General features: G+C 35.6%; 1 pseudogene; it reads left to right on the top strand.

Moving 5' to 3' along the window:
* Nucleotides 1-13,529: 13,529 nt before the first annotated feature.
* Nucleotides 13,530-24,703, top strand: LOC131513117 (vacuolar-sorting protein SNF8-like; annotated as a pseudogene).
* The last annotated feature ends 1,221 nt before the right edge of the window (nt 24,704-25,924 follow it).

Below are 25,924 nucleotides of genomic sequence, written 5' to 3'. Positions count from 1 at the left end.
GAGATAAATTAAAAAATTACCACACAGTAGATGTTAAACTATTTTTCTCTGAAAAATAGTAAAAGTTATACATACTAAATCTGCATCTATTAAGCAAATATTCATAGGTCAGTCTGCTATAATTTGAGATGAGAAGCATGAAATAGTCCATATACACTTTTTGGCTCTATCTCCTTGAAACTTCCATTAAAGAATAACTAACTGGGGCGCCTAGGTGGCTCAGTCGGTTGAGCGTCCGACTTCGGCTCAGGTCACGATCTCGTGGTCCGTGAGTTCGAGCCCCGCGACGGGCTCCGGGCTGAAGGCTCAGAGCCTGGAGTCTGCTTCTGATTCTGTGTCTCCCTCTCTCTCTGCCCCTCCCCTGTTCATGCTCTGTCTCTCTCTGTCTCAAAAATAAATAAACCTTAAAAAAAAATTTTTAAAATAACTAACTAAATAATAACCATATAAAAATCACTTTGTTAGCACTTGATACCAGTCTTATATATGTACATATACCCAGAAACACATAGACACAAAAACTCACAATTAGCATCATTGTGGTGTTCTTTGAAAGCCTGTAATCCTGGAGTTGTAGATAATGCTAACTGTGTCTGAGTAAATTGCTGAGTCAGTATGAAAGACTTTCTCCTTTTTTAGCTCATTTTCTCAATACCCCCCATCTCCTTTTGAGCTATGTTCAGCCAGACTAAAATATTTCATCGCAAGCATAACCAGAACTGAGGCAGACCCTGAAATGATGTGGGCTCAAGCCGGAGAGAATGCCAGGGAATCTACCAACAACTAGAAGAGGCAAGGGGTGGACTCTTCCCTAGAGTTCCTGGAGTGAGTGTGACCCTGCCAACTACCTTAATTTCTGATTTGTAGCCTCCAGAACGGTGAGAGAATACATTTCTGTTATTTTAAGCTACCAAATTTGTGGTTATTTGTTAAGACAGCCTCTAAAAACAAATTCCACACCTCCATTAACATATTGGCTTCTCACATGTAAGAGCTATACCCTTTCCACCAGTTTCTTTTCTGCAACTCAATGTAGTTCTAAGTATATAATATACTTTTATTAAAGTGAATAGTTTCTTTGTTAAAACATTGCTTTTCTATAGTGATAGTATGGTTATTTATAATCCATTTTATAACACATAGCATAAAAAACATCATTTCTAGGGATACAAATATACACTGTGCATCACGACTAAAAATATCTTCCCTGGGCTGTGACAATATTTATTACTCATTTTGAAATTGTAAAAATGGCAGTGTAGCACCATTTGTATCATTGACACTATGTCATAGTGAGAAAATTTCTCAGTATTGTTTTTTCTTGAATTTATCATGATCCTCTGTGAAGATTATGTCAGTTATTTATATGAACCCTTAACAGATGAGAAATGTTAATACAATGGACTTTTCTTAAGAAATATTTAAGTATTTTATGCAACCGTTGTTACACTTGAGAATTCCCTTCTCTGATTACCAGACTTCAAAAATGAAAGAAAAAACTGAAATAATGTGTCTTTGCTCATTACTATTGAAAGACTCAAGCTGCTAAATAATATTTTGCTGAACACAAATAGTTTTTTACCTGCTAGATGTTCTGCTTTTCAATCCCTTTACCTTTACAATATTTTCCACAATGTGACAATTCATAACTTTCAAAATATTGTCTAAACACACATCTTTTAACAACCTCTTAAATATCTTCTGAGCTATAATCTCATTCGAGCCAAACATGGAACTGTAACTGATAGTTATAACTGACTTTATAGGGAGCTAGAGATTCCGGAATTATAAACAATGATATATTCATTGTATTTTTGAAGAGTGCACAATTTATAATTCTTTCCAATCATTTAAACCACTATCACCTATAATATAATATAGAGTATTTTTTAATTATAGAATTCAGTTTTTTATTTTATTATTATTTTTAATGTTTATTTATTTTGAGAGAGAGAGAGAGAGAGAGACTATGAATGGGGGACGGGAAGAAAGAGAGAGAGAGAGAGAATCCCAAGTAGGTTCCATGCCGTCAGCATAAAACCCAACATTGGGCTTGATCTCATGAACTGTGAGATCATGACCTGAGCCAAAATCAAGACTCAGACACTTAACCCGCTGAGCCACCTAGGCACCTGAAGTCAGAGTTTTTATATAAATTGTATTATTTTCATGCTCAGAAAAATGTAAGAAATATTATTTATCAAGTTACTAATTAATATCTATTTTAAGAATAATTATAGTAATAAGCTTACACATTTTAAAAACATGTGCTAACCAGTTAAGTTTAAGGGCAGTAGCTGAAGTTCAACTAAGTCTCATGAGTTTGTTTCATAAACAATGTGATAATTATATCCTTATTGATTTTTTACTTTTCTAATTTTAGATGAGACTATTAAAAAATGCTAACAGACTATTATAAAGTAATTATGCTTTGTTGGAAAACTAAGATATTTAAAAATTATAATTTCTTATACAAAATCAGAAAATCTAAACTATAAACACCTCACAAAAGAAATTTTTGCAGATGGCATATATTGTGTTTGTATTTGGAGGTGTTCTTCTTGAAGTGCTTGTGGTGATTAATTTTTAACTCATTCCTCTGCAGAACCTTAACTTTTTCCACCAAAGAATTTATCAAATTTGTATTGATACTTACATTTTAGCTCACATTACACAATCTAACTAAATACTGATTCTAATATTTAGAGTAAATACTCATATGATGCTTATAATATGCAGGGTCCTTTTGTAAGATATTTTAATACGTTAATCCATTTAATCACCTCACAATTCTATCAGGTGGCAATTTTATCATTCACAATTTTATACATAAGGCACAGAGTTTAAGAAATGTATCCCAGGGATGCCTGGGTGGCTCAGTCAGCTAAGTGTCTGACTTCGGCTCAGGTCATGACCTCACAGTTTGTGAGTTCGAGTCCTGCAAAGGGCTCTGTGCTAAGAGCTCAGAGCCTGGAGCCTGCTTCAGATTCTGTGTCTCCCTCTCTCTGTCCCTCCCCCACTCATGCTCTTTGTCTCACTTTCTCTCAAAAGTAAATAAAAACATTATTATAAAAAAGGAAATATATCTCAAATATGGAATTAAAAACTCAGGAAATCTTGTTTCAGAAGATGTGCTAACTATCCTTTTACCATACCTCTCTACAAAAATAATAACCACTAACAAAAAAATATCAAGGGAAAATATAATAAAGTGATTTAAACTTAAAAAGCAAAAAAAATCCAACATGTCAAACATACTATCTTGAGAAGAACATAATGCAACATTTCTCACTGACCTTCCTGATTTTATAAAAATAATTACTTTCCTGGGGCACTTGGGTGCTTCAGTCTGTTAAGTGGCTGACACTTCATTTAGGCTCAGGTCATGATCTCACACTTCGTGAGTCAGAGTCCTGCATTGGGCTCTGTGCTGACAGCACAGAGTCTGCTTGGGATTCTCTCTTTCCCTCTCTCTACCCTTCCCATGCTTTTCTCTCTCTGTCTCTCTCAAAATAATTAAATAAAAAACTTATTACTTTTCTTAAAATTTCTCCTCCAGGGAAGCTTTCCTGTTACTATGCTTTCCTTCAGACCATTCCTCTGACATTTCCTCTATCACCAGTTTCTATAAGCCTAAATCTCATCTCATCCCATGGCATTCTAATTTTGCTGGTAAGAAATCTTTCCTTTCAGATCTTCAGGAGAAGGGAGAAGGGATCCTAATTCTAAGTATTATATCACTGTCATTTATATATCAAATTACATACCACAACAAATGTCCTGATGTTTTCACCAAAATGATATCTACCTTCTGTTAAGACAGGTATGGATTATTTTGCCTCTTCTCTTATCCATTCCCTGTTTAGGTACAGTCATTAGTTTCTGTATCTCAGTTTCCTCTAGCCTCCCATATCTAGCAGCCCAAACGACTATAGTACATTTATTTTTTAAATGTTTATGTGTTTATTTTGAGAGAGACAGACAGAGAAAGAGAAAGAGAGAGAGAGAGAGAGAGAGGGAAAGCAAGCAGGGGAGGGGCAGAGAGGGAGAGAGAGATCCCAAGCAGGCTCCTCACTGTCAGCATGGAGCCCAATGTGGGGCTGGAACCTACTAACCTTGAAATCATGACCTGAGCAGAAAGGAAGAGTCAGATGCTTAACTGCTTATGACTGAGTCATCCAGGTGCCCAGCAACTGTAGCACATTGAAATGAATGTGTTTAATATGAAATACAGTATATCAAACTCTCACAGAGAATATACCATATTGCTGAATCATTTGAGCAACATTTCAGTGCCAATTTAGAAGAAAGCAATTTACACAGTTGAATCAAAATAATTTTAAAAATTTAGAATTGATAAGATTGAGGAGTGTTACAGATTCCACTTATAACCTAACCATAAATATTTCCTTTGTCTTAAATGTGTTTGCTGTATTAGGATTCAAAATAAGATGCAATGCTATAGATGGTCTGGAATTTCCAATTTGTAGAGGAAAGGAGAAAACCTTACTAATCAGTAAAATTCCCACCATGTATGTATTACTGTCAATTTGTGACTGACAGTTAATGTATTACTGTTAATTTGTAATTATGACATAATTTTTCAGGTTGCATAAATATACATATAGGAGATATTTTAAATTTTTTTTTCCAACGTTTTTTATTTATTTTTGGGACAGAGAGAGACAGAGCATGAACGGGGGAGGGGCAGAGAGAGAGGGAGACACAGAATCGGAAACAGGCTCCAGGCTCCGAGCCATCAGCCCAGAGTCTGACGCGGGGCTCAAAGTCTGACGCGGGGCTCGAACTCAGGACCGCGAGATCGTGACCTGGCTGAAGTCGGACGCTTAACCGACTGCGACACCCAGGCGCCCCTTAAAAGGACATTTATACCAGCTTAAAGTGCTTTTAAGAATATATTAATATAATTAATTTGGGGATATTTGGTATTTTTTCATGTAGGTCAGTAAAAACAAATATTTTTAAAATAGTAATAAAATATTTTTAAAATGTATTTTGAAAGTTATGTGCACTTTGGAAGTAAACCTGGAAAGAATCTTGACAAATCCTAGGGAGCCTACAAAAAAGAAAAGTAGAACAATAATAGAGGGCTTAGCAAAAGTTACCAGCTGACAATTTGACTTTTAAGCTTTCTTATTCAAGGAAAACCCAATTAAAACTTTCCTGGGGTGGTGTGGTTCAAAATGATGGTGTAGGAAAATCCTGAACTCACCTCCTCCCACAGACACACCAAATATACAGCTACATATGGAATAACTCCCTCAGGAAAAGACCTAAAAACTAGCTGAAACTCTCCTCCATAACAAAGGATAAAAGGGCCACATCAACATGGACAGGACAGGCAAAGATGCAATCTTGCAGTTTCCCAGTCTTGCCAAAAATCCCCTCCCCTCAGCATGGCAAATCTCAATTGGCAGGGATCTCATAAAGCAGGAGCTCATCCCTGAGAAGTGTGGGATTCATGCTCTACATCAGGCACCTCAACTCTCGGGACCTGCAACAAAGAGACAAGTCTCCAAAATACCTAGTTTTGAAAAAACAACAGTCCAGGAAACCCAAAGGTCTGTGGGGAACCGAAATTACACTCCTCTGCAGACTCACTCAGCCCGGGGCCTAGAGGATATTATGGTAAATGATAAGTCTGATAGAGAAAGACAAATACCATATGATTTCACTTGTATGTGAAATCTAGAAAAACCAAAAAAAAAAAAAAAAAAAAAAAAAAAAAACAAAGGAACAAAACAAAACTCAGACACAAAGAACAGAAAGACGGTTGCTAGAAGGGCGTGGTATTGTGGAGTGGGTGAAATAGGTGAAGGGGGCAAGAAATACCAACTTCCAATTATAAAATTAATAAGCCATGAGGATGTAATGTACAGCATGGTGACCATAGTCAATAATATCGTGGTGCATTCTTGAAAGCTGCCAGGGAGTAAATCCTAACAGCTCTCACCACAAGGAAAAAATTTTGTGACTTTGTGTGGTAACAGATGTGAACTGGATTATTATTGTATGTAATTATGTCACAGTATATACAAGTATTGAATTATTATGTTGTACACATGAAATTCATATAATGTTTTATGTCAATTATACCTCAATAAAAAACAAATAAATAAGATACAAGTGCAAGCCAGGACAAACAACAACAACAAAACTCTTATGCCTTCACAAAATGATTTTCATTTACTTTAAATCAATGAAAACTTCATGTAGCCCCAGTTTAGAGCTGGTCTTCCAATGCATGAAGAGTCTCCACCAGAGTAGCCCATTCATCTATGTCCTTTTCCTCTTAATGAAGTTGCACGGAGTATCAACAGCGGCTAACAGCTGCTGTGGCCCCAAACTTTGTATCTGTCCATACTGTAGATCTGCAATAAAACTTTCAAACTATACATGGATCATGATCAGCAATCCCAAAATATTTAAGAAGTTTGTTAAATTGCTTTAAAATGTCTGATTTGCAGCTTTTTTTTTTTTTGACTGAATTTGCAACTTAGCACTATGAAAATGTTTCCATTTGGTCATCAGAGTAGCTAAAGTACGGATAATTTGTACAGATTCCAAAGATGATAATTAAGGTTATTACAGTGATAACCCCCAGCATATTTGTAGACTTCCTAGGCAGCACTAATAACCAGCTCATCGTCTTTAATTAAAATGGTAGTCATTTTGTTTTCTAAATATAAAATTGGATCCCATTTTATTGTCAGTGGAACGGCATTTTTACTACAGTAGACATTTTATTTCAGTTTTCATTTGACATTAGAACATTTTTTGCCTTATGTGATCCATATTATCAAACTAAATATAAAATAATATCATAATGCCTATAGTAACCAGTAAAAGATCATAATACATTTATACGAGGCAGTTGGCTTTTTAAATAGAATCATGTCTTGTAATTTTATGTGTTTTTCATAAACAGAAAGAGTACAGACATGACTCTTGCAAATTTTAAATAAGTAAATGGATCTATAAAACAATGTAATTGAATCCATGCAATAACCATGATTCCATTGTGTTTGTCATTATAGTTTTTCTTCCTCAATATTATCATTTCTAAATTGAAGAATCAGATTTCTAAAAATTTAAGAGCTACCTGAAGAACAGTAGATGTTTAAGCAACTTTACAGATTAGGGAGAGACTGCTGGACCAAGCTTTCTAAACCCAAGACTTTCTTAGTGTGTATAAAATAGAGCAGATTAGGGACATTCTCTGAACTACAGAGTAGAGCTTGATTTAAAAAAAAAATCGAGGATTTTACAAATGATAAATGTTTTGCTTGCTTGACAAAATTTCCTGAAGATTAGAGCAGTTTCATATTGTGCTTCATCAAATCCTATCATTCTCATTCAAACTAAATGTGCAATTGCAATCATTCCTCATTTTCCCCTTAACAATTGAAGGGCTAAAAGTTTGGAATACTTTTTCAGAAAACTAACCACCATTAAAATTAGTCTTATTAGCATTTTCATTTTAAGGCCACAGTATTCCTTTGGTTTCATTTTTCTATTCAAAATATTTGAATAGAAAATATTGAAATGGTACAGAAAATGGCAATTTATGGCCAATAATAATATTCTTTCATATTTAATATCCTATAGTTCATTGAAATGGGGTTAGTTCAGTTCAGTTTTCTTTAACTATATGACTTCAATTGTTACATTGATTTTCTGGGTTTTTTTTGTTTTTTTGTTTTTTTTTTTTTTACAAAATAAACAACTTGAGTTAAATGTTATTATCATGCAATAATTTATATTTGCATTTTGGTATATAGTATTTTTTGATACTTTACATTGTGACTAATCATTAATATAAACAAGAAGTATCAGGCTGCGTGCCTGGTACCAAGAATTTGAACAGAAGAGATATCTTGGTTTCAGTCTCTCTCTTCTTCTTTCCTACAGGCAGAAGTAACAGGCTGAGGTGGCAGAGATGCAGGATAGAAGGTGTGTGTGTGTGTGTGTGTGTGTGTGTGTATAGGCATACACATGTGTGTGTATACGAGTATACACACATGCACATAAACTTATACACACAACATACAGTACATACATAGTAATGGGTACTGATATATGAGCCCCATTACAGTGGTTCACATATGCTAAAACAAAATAAATTTAGCCATGTGAATATTTGGGAGACTATAGTTTCAGGACAAGCATCCGAGCAAGGAATTAGCTTGGCTTTTATATGAAACAAAAGGAAGTCAGAGTAGCTGGAAGAGAGTGAGCATGTTTGGACCAGGGAGGTGAGGGCAGAGAGGTTCAGAAGGGATGGATGAGATGGGAGTAAGTAAACCATGTTGTAAGGGAGATCAGTTTGCACACACTGAGACTAGCAAACATATAAAAAACAAAAACAAAAATACCTTTTTTGGAAAACTTTAAGAAGAGAAGTAGTGAAATAGAAATTGTCCTACCAAAGTTGGCTACGGCTCCTGCAGATCGGGAGAGGTGAAAGTGAAAGCAATTGATAATCACAAAGCTATTGTAAAAGTCCAGGGTGAAACCATGCTGTCTTTTGAAGATGGTGACACTTGGGCTTGAGAAATGTAGGCAGTGATTAAGGTGCCCTGAACAGAGAGGAAGGAAATCTCTATAACATTGAAACACCGGTAATTACATTTCTGAGAGCAAGTGTTATATTTCTAGCTAGGTCTTATAATTTTTTCTCTAAATCAGATTATACTCACAGTCAGAGATGGGACCTAAAGACCATTATCTTACTATATTAAAATCTCACTCCATGAATGAACTCTACAACAGATAGTGTATAGATAATGTATCAAATATATTCATGCATACTATCATTGTATATCCTGTAATTTTCTTTTGATAGATAGGAGTACTCAAGCTTTCAATTCTTAGGAGCTTTCTTATTATTAAAAAACATTGACATCCCCAGAGAGATTGTTCTTTTTTTTTTTTTTTTGAGATTGTTCTTTATGTATACTATGTCTATTTGCTTTTGAAAGTAGAAATTAAAATGCGGAATTTAAAGATATTCATTAACTAATTTCAAGATAAAAATAAACTCGTCATATATTATCCACAAATCAAAATAATTAGAGAAGAGTCCCATTGTTTTACATTTTTGCAAACCTCTCAAAGCCTAGCCTACTACAAGATAAATGAATTCTCATATCTATTTCTGCATTCAGTCAGTTGTGATACGTTGTTTTGGCTGAAGTGAATGAAGAAAATCTAGCATCACAAGAAATATGTGAATATACATATTTGATACCACACCAAATTTTGACAGATGGTAGTTTCTTTAAGATTACTTGCATATGGAATCCGAAACAATGTCCATTAATTTTTGTAGCTTCTTACATTATAATCCATTGACCTGCCTTCCGCTTTGACTGCATCTCTATCCATTTGTGATGTTACAACATTAAAGTGAGTAGGAAAATATTGGTTCATTGAGGTATGAAGAAATACCAAACACTGATATATGTCTTTATATAATATCAAATGATACATTTGTTACTATTATCACCAGATTTATTAACAAAGACTTTATTGGCAAGCTGTGAAGTTTTCAATGATAGATTTAAGTTTTTGAAAATTCTCCTTTTTAAAGTTTATTTATTCATTTTGAGAGTTAGCACGAGTTGGGGAGGGGCAGAGAGAGAGAGGGAGAGAGAGAGGATCCCGAACAGTCTCTGCACTGTCAGCACACAGCCTGATGTGGGGCTCAAACTTGCCACTGTGAGGTCATGGCCTGAGCCCAAATCAAAAGCTGGACGCTTAACCAACTGAGCCATCCAGGCGCCCCTAATTTTTCACAATTCTAATATTTGGTTAAAATCAAATTTTATTATCCACAGCAAATAGTATCATTTGTTTTTCTTGAAGAGACAAGTCCATTTCTTCACTTTTGAAGACAATGTCTATAAAGTATGCAAATCTGAATTACTATAGTGCATCTGCTAAAACTTCTTTCTAGTGTAATGGTTTCCACAAAAACAAAACAAAATAAAACAAAACCTAATTTAGCTTGCAAGTGTCACAATAGCCCCCTTCCCCAGCACACAGGTGTTTTCCTTAGCAACAGTCATATACTTAGGCAGCAGAGGTGCTTTATGGATAATTTTCATTTCCTCCCGAAGAATACTGAAAAACATGTACTCTAGGGTCAAAATTTAATCAAATCAATAATTTGCACTGCTTCATCAAGGGCACTGTTAAGTGAAGCCTTTATTCCTTTACTGTAAATTCGTGGTGGTAAAAATATAATGAATACTAGTGCAGTTTAGTGCCACTGCTTTAATTCATGCCAAGGTGCCATACTTTTTATTGAAAATTGCTTTTGCAATACCAGTGCAGATTTCACCCCAGAAAAATGCTTTTGTGTTCTTACAAAAAAATATTTTTAATTTGTTGATCTCCTGAGAGGGTCTTAGGGACGCCTAGAAGTTCATAGAAGTCACTTTGAAGACCACTGTAATTGCATGATTAAATTATGTTATGCATTTAAATGTGAATAATTTTGTTTGGAATTTATTAATTTTTACTTATTATATTGAAGAATTGAAGAGGCTCAGATTACTTTCAACCTTGCAGAAGCCTTCACCAGATGGATGAGAACAAAGTACACCCAGGTACATGTGAATAGGGCTGACTGAATTGAAGGCATAAACAGTTAAGTTGGGTCAACTTTTCAGCCTTTATATATTTAAGACCACAAACTATTCAGTCAGTGGTCCAACTATGCCTTTACTTTAACACTCTGTCTAATAGGAAGAGAAGTATCAAAAGACATAGTTGACTAATAACATCTTTTTCTAAGGCTGTGGAAGTAACTTCTTACCTCCCCTGTCATTTTCTGACTCCAAAATCACAGTCTATTGTATATTTCCATGACCGAGAAGACAGATTTAGGATGTTATGGGCCAAATGGTGTTCCCCCTTCCAAATTCATATGTTCATGTCCTAACCTCTAGTACTTCAGAATGTGACTGTGTTTATAAATAGGGTCTTTAAAAAGGAAAATTAAGCTAACATGAGGTCTTTAGGGTTGGTCCCTAATTGAATATAGTTGGTATCCTTATAAGAGGAAGAGATTAGAATACTGACATTCACAGAACGGAGGATCATATGAGAACATCAGAAGACGGACATGTACACACCAAAAAGGGAGGCCTGATAGGAGACCAACCTTGATGACTCCTCGATCCCAGATTTCTAGCCTGCAGAACTATGTAAAAAATAATCCCTTAAGTCCCCATTCTGTGGTCCTTTCTCATTGCAGCTCTTTCAGACAAATCAAATGCATTTGAAAAGTAACTGCTTCTAAAGCCAACTCAGGAATGTTATATTTAGTTGATAAAATTATATACTTGAAATTTCTACTTTCATTGGCTCGGGATGTAAATATATCCACAATCAATGTACACACGCAAAAAATTCCAGCATAAATCCCTTTAAGATCTGATATTTTTAAAAGGGGAAATACAACACGTGTCAAATTGGGTTCTATTATTTTGTAAAATGTAAATTTTAAACAATTACAAGGGGCAAAGAAATGTAGTGTAGTTCTTTGCTCAGAAAGGAGAAAACTGAATATAGAGAATCTAATCATTCTCTGTTCTAGTTCTTGATAGTTGTTAATGGTCTCATACTATATTTTACACACATCAACTCAGTTAATCCTCAAAACCACCTAGAAGCACTATTATTATTCCATTTTATTAAAAAGGAATATGAGACTCAGAGAGATTACACAATTGCTCAAATCACAGAAATTATAAAAAGCCGAGACTTGAAAACAATTTTTCTAATGTCATAGCCAAGACTTACACATTAAAATTCTGAAAGAAGATGACAAATAACATGAATGATAATTAATCAAAGATAAGCAACATAGTGATATTCATTATTTGTGGGCTTTTCATTTTGTTAACAATTTTTCTTTCAATTTTAACATTTCTTTTAAAAAATTTAGAAGTCAGAGAATATTAGAAATAACAGGGCAATGAATATTTACTTTTATAATGGATATAGATTTACCAGGTGTTAATATTTTACTATATCTACTTTACCATTCTTTTTCTATGAAATTACAGCTAATTGTCAAATATTTATCAGAACTTACACATCATCACTTTAAATCTACAAACTTAGAACTTATCTCCTAGCAATAAATCATCTAAAATCTATAATGCATCTACTATTGGTGTTCATTCACACTCAACAATTTAATACTGGTAAAAACCATGTATTAAACAATACATTAACCATATTCAAATTTTTCAGTTACTCCAAAAAATGTTTTTGTAGTGTCTTTTTTCAAGAACCATGAACCATTCAAGCAAAGTATAATGAACATTTATAATGCGATAATGGTTTGGGGGTTTTTTGGTCTCCTTTTTTTTTTTTTAAGAGAGAGAGAGACAGAGAGAGAGCATGCACAGGGCAGGGGCATTGGGAGGGAGAGAGAGAGAGAGAGAGAGAGAGAGAGAGAATGAATTTCAGGCAGGCTCTGAAAGGGCGGGCCTACGCTGGCCAACTCCATCCTGTTCTGTGTCCTTCACCTTGACCACACCTCCTCCCCTTGAGTAACCCACCCCTCACCTGCCTAACAGGGCTCGGACCCTTCCCCAGCCAATCGGCTGAGGCCACAGCCATTACCTCACCAACTGCCCCTAGGCTCCAATAAAACCTTTGTCCTTCTGAAACTCGCTCTCTCTCCCTGGTATCTCACCGCTGCATGGGTGCAGGTAGGGGATTGAGCTCCAGCTAGCTCGAATAAAGGCTCTTTTGCTTTTACATCGGACTCGGCTCCCTGGCGGTATTTGGGGATCACGAATTCTGGGCATAACAGCTCCATGTTCAAAGCAGAGCCCCAAGCTGGGCTCAGCTCAAAACTGTGAGATCATGACCTGAGCTGAAATCAAGTCTGAAGCTCAACCAACTGAGCCACCCATGGACAAAGTTTTTGTTTGTGTGTTTGTTTTGTTTTTATCTCTTTAATCAAGATTTATTCTCCCACTTTTTACAGATATTATTTAACAAACACACCAGGTTTTTGCTTTGGGATTCGTTTTGTGTTTCTTTGCTTTTCCAGAATTTCTTTCAATTTGAATTTGTCTCAATCTTTCCATCATAGCTAGTTTCAGGGGGAAATTTTTGGTCAGCAGGTCAGTAAATTCACTTAGGTGTGCCCTTCTGGGTGCATCACCTCAGGAGTCACATAATATCAGTGGCTCTGTTTTTATGTTGTTAAATTTGATCCTTTAAGGTGTAAACTGGCTGCCTTTATTTGCATGCATTCCCTTTCCTCCTCCTTCTTCAAGTCCTTTCTTTTGCAACTGTCGTTTTTCTTTCTTTCCTTCAAGGGCCTGTATTGTGGCAAGTTTGTAATGTTCCTCTTCAAGTGTAAAGATGTCTTCCGACCTTTATAGTTAAAAAGTAATCATTCAGAACCAGCGGTGGATCCTCGGATGCTGGGACCCGGGGTCCTGGCAGCAGGGTGGCCTACAAGGCCCAGGGCAGGGATGCATGGCCTCTGGGTGGGAGCCGGCGCTACAGCCAAGAAGGAGCTTGCAGAGGTCAAGTATAAGGAACGAAGGACTGTCTTGGCTGAGGATCATCTGGCCCAGATGCCAAAGCAGTTGGACGTGTTCAAGACCAACCAGGAGGAATTTGCCGGCAAACACAAGCAGGAGATCCTGGAGAAGCCTGAGTTCCTGGCGCAGTTCCAGGACACGTGTGCACTACTGGGGTGGATCCTCTGACCTCCGGAAAAGGATTTTGTCTGAGATGGTAGGCGGGGGAGATTTCTATTATAAGCTGGGTGTCCAAATCATCGAAGTGTGCCTGGCCCTGAAGCACCGGAACGGAGGCCTGATGACTCTGGAGGAACTACATCACCGGGTATTAAAAGGAAGGAGCAAGAAGCACAGGATGTCAGCCAAGAAGACCTCATCAGGGCCATCAAGAGACTGAAGGCACCCGTTTCCGCATCATCCCTGTGGGTGGCGCCTACCTCTTTTGGTCTGTTCCAGCTGAGCCCAAAACGGATCACACTGTAGTGCTGCGGCTGGCAGAGAAAAATGGCCACGTGACTGTCAGCGCTCTCAAAGCCAGTCTTCTATGGGAGACGGAGCAAGCACAGCTTTCAAATCCGCCAATGGAAGCAACTTCTGATAGGGTAACATCTGGTTTTTGTTGTTGTTGTGGTTGTGGTTGTTGTTCTTGTTCTTGTTCTTATTTTTTTGAGGGCATTTGGAGGAATAAATCTATTTATTAAACATAGTATGTGCCAGTTTCTTTGCATGTACATTCAATTCTCATAATAATCACATGGAATAGGTAACATTATAATAGTCATATTACAGATGAAAACAACAACTACAACAAAAACAAAAACAAACAAAAACCAAAAAAACAATGCCAGAGAGATAAAGAAACTTAGATAAGGTTATACAGAAATTTGGGCCTGGATCAATCTGGCTTTTTTCCATTTTACCACAAACCCCAGCCAAAGAGCTTATACTGCTTTTACCAAAACCCTGAAGCTGTTTGTGGAAATCCTGGGTGTCAATATTGATAAGTTCTATGTGAATGAGTCAAGGATTACTCATATGTAGAAACAAAGAAAGAAACAGTTTTCTGTTTCACATCTTGTTACCAGTAACGGTCTTTACAAAACATAGCTGCATCCTGGTAGACGGAGAAATGTGGCTTCTGAAGCATTTCTTTCCTCCCCTCAATGTGACAGCACAATTATATACTAGATCTGTGTCTCATAGTGCTTATGTTTTTTTATCTCTTAAAAATACTTTATTTTCCTCTGAGAGTGGGAGTTGTTTTTTAAAAATTATTTTTAGTGTTTATTTATTTTTGAAAGAGAGACAGAACATGAGTGTGGTGGTGGGGGGGGGGGGAGGGGGGGTGGCAGAGAGAGAGGGAGACACAGAATCTGAAGCAGGTTCCGGGCTCTGAGCTGTCAGCACAGTGCCTGACCCAGGGCTCCAACTCACAAACCATGAGATCATGACCTGAGCCAAAGTCAGACGCTTAACCCACTGAGCCACCCAGGCGCCCCAAGAATGGGAGGTTTTATATTTCCTATTTAATTGTCTTTCAGTTCACTAATCTTCTTTTCTGTGCCATGTAACTTCCAATAGACTCATCTATGGAGCTTTTAATTCTGGTTATTGTATCTTTCCATTCTAATTCTGTGGAAGAACTCTACATTTTCATTTGTATTCCCTTACATCCCTTTATTTTCTTGAAAATATTAATCATATTTATAGTAAGATCATTGTCTATTAACTTCAGTATGTGGATCATCTATATGTCTGTTTCTAGTGTGTATTTGTGTGGTTGTGTATGTGTGTATATGTATTGGCCTTGGCTGTTTATTAATTGGCCTTCCTCTGCATGCTTGATTATTTATAATTAAATGCTGTGCATTTTTACTGGAAAAAAAATGTATAGGCTCTGGATGATGTTATTTTCATTTTCCTTTAAGAGTCCATTCTTCCCTTTACTATGGCATGAGCTGTCATTTTAATTAGGTGTGAACTGGTAGAAGGAGAGATGTTCCCCTAGGCTCCTTCCCCAGGCAAATCTTAAAATCCGATTCTAGTCTTCCTAGGTCTATGACACTGCCAAAAATACTAATCTGCTTTTCAAAAGCTCTCTGCTCTGCTCCTTTCTTGACTGCAATGTACCATTCCAGCATTTGGCAAATGTCCTGAAAGGGCATTAGCACCTGGTCAGGTTTATTGCTCATCCCATTCTTTTCATCTGAAACTGGCAAGTTTCTAATTTTTGTCTCTCCAGACTCATGAGACTGCCGGAATTCAGGTGACTTCATCTCTTTTTAGTAAGAGTCTCGACCTCAGGTCTTTGCCCATATTCTGTCCCTCTGGGTCCGGAGTAACTGTCCTCCTTGAAAAAGCACAGGTAAAGTATTAGCTTGCTTCTCTTGGTGGTTCTCCCTTCTTTGAGACTCCCCCACCCCCGCAACTTTGATTGGGGTTACCTTAGCCCCTCTCAAATCCTATCAGTTTTTGAACACATCCTGACTTTCTGATTCTAGGTGTTTGATGTATGTCTTGTATTTTCCTGTCCTAGTACTATAATTATTAACACTTATAAGGACCACTGTTTGCTTACTGATACTGGTGTCTCATTGCTTTTAGTCCGTTTCTGTTGGTAGAGCAATGGATTTCATACACATGCAGATATATATGCGTGAGTATATATAAATACATGAAAATATATACTGACATAGGTAGGCATACATACTCATAATTTCACATGGATACCTGTAATTCCAATCCAGTAACACAGAGTTATTCCTTCCTCTTGCATTCCTTGTTTGTGTTTCCCTCCTTTCATGATAAAAACCTTACTTTCAAACATTCTATTTTATTTTTAGGGCTTATGGAACAGTAAACAGTATTTCCTTGGAATGCACTGGTATTTTTACTTTAAAGGCTAGAGGCTTTATGAGAAATATAAGCCATTTAAAGTTTATTTCTCAGTGCTTTTAAAATGTATTCATTTTAAAACTCTAATGCCCACTGAGCTCAGCATCAAATCCAGATAAAGGCAATATGGAACAGAGTTTGCGTTTAGAGTCTCTATAGGAAACTCACTTACAAGTGGATGCAAATATATCTTCAGGGGAGTACCATAAAAGTGAATTTGTGAAGACGATGTTAAAATATGGTTGATAATCCTTCCTGAAAGCGCAAAACCTTTCCACTATAAAAACATAATAATGTTTGCTCAAATATTTATTCAGAGCATCACAGGGCTACCCTGAGAGGCTGTCAAGTCCGTTTTCTGACCTTCAGGCAAGACCACATTTAATCTACCTTAGATGATGAAAATGTCTTTCCTTGTAAAGGACTTCCTTTTTTGGGTAGCCCACAGTTACACTTAATATTTTTAACTGTGAGGGAATCCATTATATGTAGCTTATACCTTCTATGATGCAGTTTAATCCACTTTATCTTCTTCCATTCTAAGTAATGAAAGAAAAATCATTTGTTATTATCTATTGAATAATATCATTTTATAGTCTTGAAATCTTGTTATCTGACTCAGCCTCATTTCTTTCTTTTATTTCCTTTTTTTTTTTTTTTTTTTTTTTTTTTTAGAATTTGGCCAAGAGTTCCATGGCCTTTTTTGCTTTAGCTTTATCTATTCATAAAACTTATTATTCTGCTATCATCTATTCAAGTTATGCTTAAATTTTGACTGTTTCAGAGGCCAGTCTCAGAGCAATGCCATCAATGTGGCTGACTGTAACTACTATGTAAGGAGACCATAAACCTCTCATCTGTTATGTGTTTTCAAGTCATGGTGCATTTCTGAATGCTTATTTTATTTTATCCCTTAGATATCAAAGATTTTTTTTCTGTTCAGTCATATATCGCTATTTAAGCCAATACTCATAGAAAGCCCTATTATTTAATGTAGAAGGACCAGGAATTCTAGAATAGTGCTGATAATATACTTCAACCTGACAATCCTTGAACAACTAAGAATAAGATTGCAATGACAACCACTATTTATTGAGTGTTAACATGGTGGCCCCTTAATCACCTAATTAAATTATTGTAAAAATCACCTAATTCAATTATATAGCAATATTTAATTATTATAGCAATATGGCAATAAATCTTATTACTTCAATTAAATGCAGGGCACTGAACATAGTTAAATGAACGACACAAGGAATAGAATTATTACTTGAACATGGATCAGTCTGACTTTGAAATGTGTGCTTTTAGCAATATACACTTCCCTGGGACCTTTTTTTAAATTTTTAAAAAATGTTTATTCATTTTTTGAGAAAGATGGAGTGGGGGGGGGGCAGAGAGAAAAGGGACACAGAATCTGAAGCAGGCTCTAGGCTCTGAGCTGTTAGCACAGAGCCTGATGCAGGGTTTGAACCCACCAACCATGAGATCATGACCTGAGCCAAAGTCAAGACACTTAACTGAGTGAGCCACCCAGGCACCCCATAAACTTCCCCAGAATTTAACTTGGTTTCTAGGACTTCAGAAATTATCTTAGTGATAAGACCTGATGCTACTTAGAACAATCCTAAGGGGACCAGGGGTGACTTGGTTAAGCCCCATTTCAATGTCACAGTAATCTTTGCCCAAGTATGACTTGAAAGCAGTTACACACCTGGTAATTGTAATTTTCAAGCTACCAATTACTAAGCTAGTAACTGACCCCCAAAATGGTTTTATGTAACAGAAGTAATATGGGAAGTTCTATTAGTGCAATACATTAGAATGAAAATGGAGAGGCAATGGAATAACTGAGGACAGAACAACTTTGTTGGAAGGTTAGAGGGATCTAAGAGGGTCAATTTCAGTTTGGGAGAAATAGGGTGTCTTGAGTATCTCAGTCCATGATATCCAGTTTTAGGAGGAAAGTGACTTTAAAATGAAATTGTAAATCTGAAGTGTGATATGATCCTAGCCCCCAATTAGATAGTTGCCATTTGGGGCCTGACATAGTACCTAGGTATACAGTATAACAGATCATAAATAGAAAAAAAAAAAAAAAAAGTCATCTGGTTGAGGATCTAGCATCAGTGTAGGTCAAATAAGAGGTAACACTAAGAGAGGCTATAATGGCAGCAGGTGGTAAACTCAATCCAAGTAGTGCCCCAAGCATAAAGCAGACAAATTAGAATAAACACGTCTCCTACCAGTCACCTACTACTATAGTTTTGTGGGTTACTAATTATAATTAAAGACAGAGGTCTGGGGATTGTGATTTCTGAGTAAGAATCTGTGGAGCTTGCATCCATGGATTAAAAAAGAAAAACAGGAGCGTCTGGGTGGCTCAGTCAGTTAAGCATACAACTTTGGCTCTGGTCATGATCTGGTGGTTCTGGGTTTGAGCCCCGCATAGGGCTCTCTGCCCCTCCACACTCTCTTTCTCTTAAAAGTAAAATAAACATTAAAAAAAACCAACAACCCTGAAAGATATAATTACACTACACTTTCATTATTTCTGTGATCCATTTCTTTTCCCTGAGAGAGAAGAAATATCCTTCTGGTTTTATTTGAGCAATTTTATTTTTTGATCTTTTGTTTTGACAATTTAGCTTAATTCTGTTGGCAAAATACATAGTTTTTTTTTTTTTAAACAGGAAATAAAGTTGATAAAATGAAATCACAAGGCTTTTTCCCCCCTGAGAATTAAAATCACAAATCTTGTACTTTTAGTACATTGGGGTCATGATGTTATTCTTACATAGTTTAAATAATTTTATTTGAATTCAATGTCATGATTTTAACAATGATAATAATACTGATTTAATACAGTTTACTCCATTCCATGGTTTTTAAAAAAGTTTAATTGATAGTTAATAATAAAAGTTGTAATTTCAATTTGTGTCCTTGTTTTGGTCCTCTTTAAACTTTTATCTTGCTGCATATTCCCCTCTCAGTGTACTACTTCTACTGAAAAGGAATGTATTAATATATATTAATGTATTAATACACAACAGCACCTCCTGAGAAAATAACAGCAACAAATATTCATTGAGAGCTGCAACGTACTCAGTATGGTGCTAATAATGCACAAGTTTTAATTTTCGGTCTTCTTTGCACATTAGACACATTTTAAATTATTTTTATAGTCCATGAGATACACAGCCAGTGAAAAGAATCCAGGATCCAAATCCAGATCTGTCAGCAGCCCGCAGTTAAGGGATTGGTGAAGTAGAGTGAACAATAAATGTGATAAATGGTTTTTTAGACCTAGTGGGAAAGTGTAACCAAAGGTAGGCATTGCTATTTATAAAAACATCTTTATTTGAAATAAATATGCTGTGTGTCTCATAAGTGATGTGTAACTTAAATATTTCACTTTATGTAGTGATGTTCTATATCTTGTTTACTGACTCAATGTTTTTAAAGGAAAAAATAGGTTATAAAGTTGGGGCAACCGATAATTTCAAAAACTCCTTAAGAAGGGATATCTACACTAGTAACAAAATACACTTAGCTTTAATACTTGCTATAAGGAAAGACAATTTGCTGCAAGTGAAATTGTCTTTATTAATTTATGGGAATATTCTGAATACTCAATCATTTTCACTCGCTCATCTCATGATGTGAGGAAAGTTTTATTGGTACCAAACAGTATTTCTGCTGGTTGTACCTTTATAACTGAGAAATCACTGCTTCTACTGCCCAGGGTGAGATTGAATCTTTTGAGCAGTTTTCCTATAAACAATGACATTCAGCAGAGTCTATATTGCCAGTTCTTGTAGAAATGGCATATTTGTCTAATAGACTATAGTGAGAGCATTTCACATTCCATTCCTTTTATTGACAATATGTTATTACCATTGATCATTTCTTTGGGAAAGAAACAAAATTCATTGTCAGAAGAAAAGAAAACTCAAAGCGTGATTAAAAATGAAAGTGACGAGACATTTAAATCAAACATGTGTTAATTAAGTACTTACTTTAAGAGTTTGGCAGCTCATTCAAGGATGCCTTTAAAACTGGTCCAAACCAGTTTGGCCAAGTTGGAATTGGTTGTAGCAATTCCTTTTTTAAAATCAGTTTTAAAGAGGATTTAGTTGTCTTTACCATGGAAAAGCATTATTCTTTAGAAGTATTTTGGGTTTTTTTGAAGCATCTAGCTTGTTTTTAAAGCTATTAACTTCTAAATGTGTAATTTGTCTTATAGTTCAAAAGGTAAATTTGAAGAAAAATATTTTGGTAATTATAATGTCACTGGTGAATTGAGTGTACATCCTTTCAAAATAAGTGTTTTGAAGATTATGGTAGTTATTTTGAAATCATCGTTGTAGTTTAATTTTTTACAATTATTTACCATATAGTAATAATTAATAATTTCCATCTTATTAAGTATAAAATAGAATCTTCAATAAAAAATGTAAGGCTAAAATAGTTAATAAGTTTATGTTCAAGTTTTATGCTTTTAGAAGAAATTGCATAATAAATTCCTTTTGTGAAAGATACTCAAAAGTAGTTTGAAATCAATTTCAACTTATCTCCAAAATGTGTGCTAAATATTTATTTTGTGTTAAATGAATTAATTTTAACTTCACCAATAAAATGAAACTTCCCAAGGAAGAAAGTTTCATTAATACATCTTCGACAATGAAACACTTCGTAAAATTCCACACAACCTGTGTCATCCTCAGAATGAAATTATTTTTTGCACCTTTGCATCATGTAGTTACTTAAAACAGCTTACAGAATTAATATCAGGCTTCTTTCCAATTACTCCTATGTTTTCCTATGTTCTTCTTGGAACTTAAAAAAAAAGCAACTATGTTTTTAAAAGCTATTTGCTTGGGCTTTAATTTCTTGATGATAGAAAAATAAAGTATTCTGCATGCATTAAAAGTAGCTGAATTTCATTATATAAAATGAAATTAATGAGTGAGCTGGAGACAAGAGCATATATAAACTTGTTGGCATATTAATATTTTTAAAAAGGATATTTTCATACTATTGCAGTTCAGGTTTTCAACTGAAATATTGAGGTGGTGAGAGCAAATTAATGTATATTATATAATAGACTGTCTCTAAACTTAGACAGCAATAAGAAAGATAATTTAAATAAAAGTAAAAACCCAATGAATCTAAAAATCTCTTGTTTCAATTTCAGGCATACACTAGACCTAAAGGAGAAATAATTGGTGGTAACACTAACAGATTCGTTGATAATATAAATAGAATATTTCTCTATAATAAAAATGATAAATGAGAAAAGGAAAAGAAAAAAAAATGGAAAAAGATTCCATTTGGTGTTTTGGCCATTTTCCTTGCAAATGCAATGAACTAGAATTACTACCAACGATGAATGAAAACCAGTTACGTCTTGGCCAATACACTCAAAAGCACATGTTCTCTTGCCACTCAGCCATTTTTACAGAATGTAGGAAAACCACGGTACTTTAAATTAACGTATTTCCATCCCCTACTGGTAAGAAACTGGATTCATCAATTTGAAGGTTCTTAAATGTGTGACATGTGAATACTTAATTAGAGGCTGGACAGTTCGTTTTAAATACCAGCAGCAGAAATTACATAACCTTCTTTTCTCTTGTAAAAGAGAGCCACCCTTTACCTACAAAGGACTGGCCAGGTTCCAAAGGTTTTAGTTCAGGAGCAGCAAGCACATGGTCTGTAGCCATTTTATTACTAACTCCCTGCACTCGTGGAAGGGAAATCCATCTACAACAGCACTCTGTCCCAATATTTCTAAGGTCCTTTTACTGTTTCAGGATCTCATTCAAGATACAATGTCACATTTACTTGTCATGTCTCCATTGGCTCTTTTTAGCTATGACAGATTTTCAGTCTTATATGCAGTTCCTTGTTCCTTTAGTCTAACAGACTCATTTCTATGGTGACATAGGTCTACGCCTGTCTTCCACCCCTTAATTAGGTGGTTTCATATATTTGTAATACAGTGAGATTATTTTCCACTGGCTGCATTTTGTTTTGGGATGCCGTGATTGTCTAAAATTGTTTTTTAATTTGCATACATTAGAGTTCACCATAGGTTTGTAAAGTTCTATGGGTTTGGACAAATGCATAATTTTATCTATTCGCTATAAAATGGTTTCACCAACTTAAAAATCCCCTGTGCTGCATTTACTTCTCCTGCTCCTCCTTTTCTGAACTCATAGCAACCACCATTGTTTTTCCTGTTTATATACTTTTACATTTTCCAGATGTCATGTACTTGGAATTACATAGTATGTAGACTTGAAGACTGGCATTTTTTTGTTAGCGATATGAATTTAAGCTTCCCCCACATCTTTCTGGCTTGATAGCTCATTTTTTTTAAATCACTAAATTGTGTGCTTGGGTGGCTCAGTTGGTTAAGTGTTCAGTTTGATTTTGGCTCAGATCATGATCTCACAGTTCATGAGATAGAGCCCCATGTCGGGCTCTGTGCTGACAGCCTAGATCCTGCTTGGGATCCTCCCTCTCCCTCTGCTCCTCATCTGTTCATGTTCTCTTTCTCTCTCAAAAATAAATAAACTTAAAAATAAAATAAAATCACCAAATAATATTCCATTGTATGGACGTACCAGTTTCTTCATCCATCCACCTGTTTAAGAATATTTTGTTGCTTTCATTTGGGGGCAATTATGAATAAAGTTGCTGTAAATATTTTTATGCAGATTTTGTGTGAACATAAATTTGATAGCATTCACCAGGAAAAATGTCTGGGTCCGGCACTTTGTTTGTTGGAAGTTTATCAATTATAGATTTATTGTTAACTTATATATATAGGCCTATTTAATAAATCAGTTTTCCTTGTGTGAGATTTTGTAGTTCAAGTCTTCCAAATTATTAGTCCATTTAATCTTTTATTTAATTTGAGGTCATAGATTTGCTTATGGTATTTCTTTATTCCATTCCTTTTGATAATGGGAGCTCTCTTTAATTTCTGCTATTGATATTGTATATATTTTTCTTAGTTTGCTTGGATAGAGTTTATTGATTTTATTTCAAACAACCAGCTTTTGGTTTTATTGATTTTCTTTATTGTTTCCTATTTTCAGTTTATTTGATTTCTGCTCTTTCTTTGTTACTTTTCTCCTGTTTAACTCAAACTGAAATTTATCTTCTTTATCTAGTTTGTAAAGTATAAGTTTAGATCATTTATCTTATATCTTCCTTATATAGTAAAACTTTGGATTGTGAGTAATTTGTTCTGAGAGTGTTCTACAAGACAAGCAAACATTTCTAATAATTTTTAACTTAATAAATAAGTAATGTCTTGCAATGCAAGTAGTATGGGTTGCCAAAGTCACATGAGCACAGCTGAACCAATGGTTCTTCTCTCGCTCTCTCTCACTCTCTGTCTTTCTCTCTGCAGGATTGTGGGTGATCGTCTTCCATGCTCAGATGCTCAGTCTCAGGCCATGGTGTTTGGCAGGAATCAGTGATTTTTCAGAATGTTGGAAGATGCCTACAACTGGTACCAATGTATTTCTTGTCACTTCAAAGCACCTATGGACAGTCCTTTGGTTTTCTATCTACGAGCAAGCTCAGGAATGCTTTGCTTCATTTTAGGTCAGGCTGCCTGCAGATACAGACCTTTTCCTCTGCTGCCTTGCTTCCGGTTACATTAACTACGGTATATGACAAGAGTTTATTAATACTATACTGTAGTCAGCATCTGTGCCAGCATATACAATGGCCCCCATGCAGAAAAAGGTTGAAGAAAGGCAGTAAGAGTAGATGTTTAAGGTGGAAGTGAAGAAGGAAATCATCAAGTATGAACGAGGTATGCAAGTGGCTGAACTTGCAAGATTTTATAAGAAGTCCATGTCTGCATCTCATCTGCTGAGAAGGAGAAAAAGGAGGAGGAATCCCTCACTTCAAATGAGATTAGGAAGATGTGTAAAATGTAGGAAACAGTGCAAAATTTTGTAGAAAAGCACCATCCAAATAAGGCTGTAGTAGTGCGAGTGTTGAATGTGTTTAATGACAATGCAATGTCACGTTTTCCTGAAATCCTCAAAAGGAGGCAAAAGCAAGTGTCTTTGGATAAGTTCCTTGGTAAAGCTGCAGGAACAGAAAAAGATCCCATTGAGCCGATAGATAGCACTGATTCCTTAGTGAGAGTGAAAGTTGTCCTACAAAATAACCCTCCTCCCTTATACCAGCCATGAAGTTTTTTCAAAGATAAGAGCACATTAATTTGTTTATGTTTCTTTATATTTTGTATTTTCTTTGTTATTTTGGATTATATTACAGAATTATAATCATTTTTATGTGAATATTTCTGGGTTGTGGAATGAATCATCTGAGTTTCCATTCAATATACGAGTGCTTTGGATTACAAGCATATTCCCGGAACAAATTATGTTCACAAAATAAGGTTTTACTGTATTCTATGATTTTTTAAAAATGTTTTTATTTATTTTTGAGAGACAGAGACAGAGCGTGAGTCAGGGAGGGGCAGACAGAGAGGGAGACAAAGAATCTAAAGCAGGCTCCAGGTTGTGAGCTGTCAGCACAGAGCCTGATTCGGGGCTTAAACTCAACAAACCGAAGGATCATGACTTGAGCTGAAGTCTGACACTTAACCGACTGAGCCACCCAGGCGCCCTTACTGTATTCAAATATAGGCATTTAATGTTCTGAATTTCCATCTAAGCATTATTTTTGCTTTGTCCCACAAATTTTGATCAGTTGTATTTCCATTTTTATTTTAAACTATTTTTTTTTTAAATTTTTTTTCAACGTTTTTTATTTATTTTTGGGACAGAGAGAGACAGAGCATGAACGGGGGAGGGGCAGAGACAGAGGGAGACACAGAATCGGAAACAGGCTCCAGGCTCCGAGCCATCAGCCCAGAGCCTGACGTGGGGCTCGAACTCACGGACCGCGAGATCGTGACCTGGCTGAAGTCGGACGCTTAACCGACTACGCCACCCAGGCGCCCCTATTTTAAACTATTTTAAAATTTCTTTTGAAATTTCTTCACTGATCCACGTATTTAGAAGTGTGTTGTTTAATCTCAAAATATTTGGGATTTTCCATCTATCTTTCTGTTATTGATTTTTTTTTCCAATTAAAATATATTATTTTTGTCAGTATTTTCACTTTAAGTATCCCTCTAGATACAGCAGACCCTTGAACAGCATGAGTTTGATCAGCACGGGTCCACTTAATCTGCAGTTTTCTTTTGATGAATATAATATAGTACTCTAAATGTATTTTCTCTTTATTTTCTAAATAACATTTTTTTTCTCTAGCTTACTTTAATTTAGGAATACAGTATATAATCCATTTAACATTCAAAATATACGTTAATCAACTTTTTGGTACCAATAAGGATTCCGATAACAGTAGGCTATTAGTAGTTAAGTTTTGGGGGAGTCCAAAGC

The sequence above is a fragment of the Neofelis nebulosa genome, chromosome 5 (assembly GCF_028018385.1).
Source record: "Neofelis nebulosa isolate mNeoNeb1 chromosome 5, mNeoNeb1.pri, whole genome shotgun sequence".
Classification (NCBI taxonomy): domain Eukaryota; kingdom Metazoa; phylum Chordata; class Mammalia; order Carnivora; family Felidae; genus Neofelis; species Neofelis nebulosa.
The sequence above is the reverse complement of the archived record's forward strand: the minus strand, read 5'-3'. Positions and strand labels throughout refer to the sequence as shown.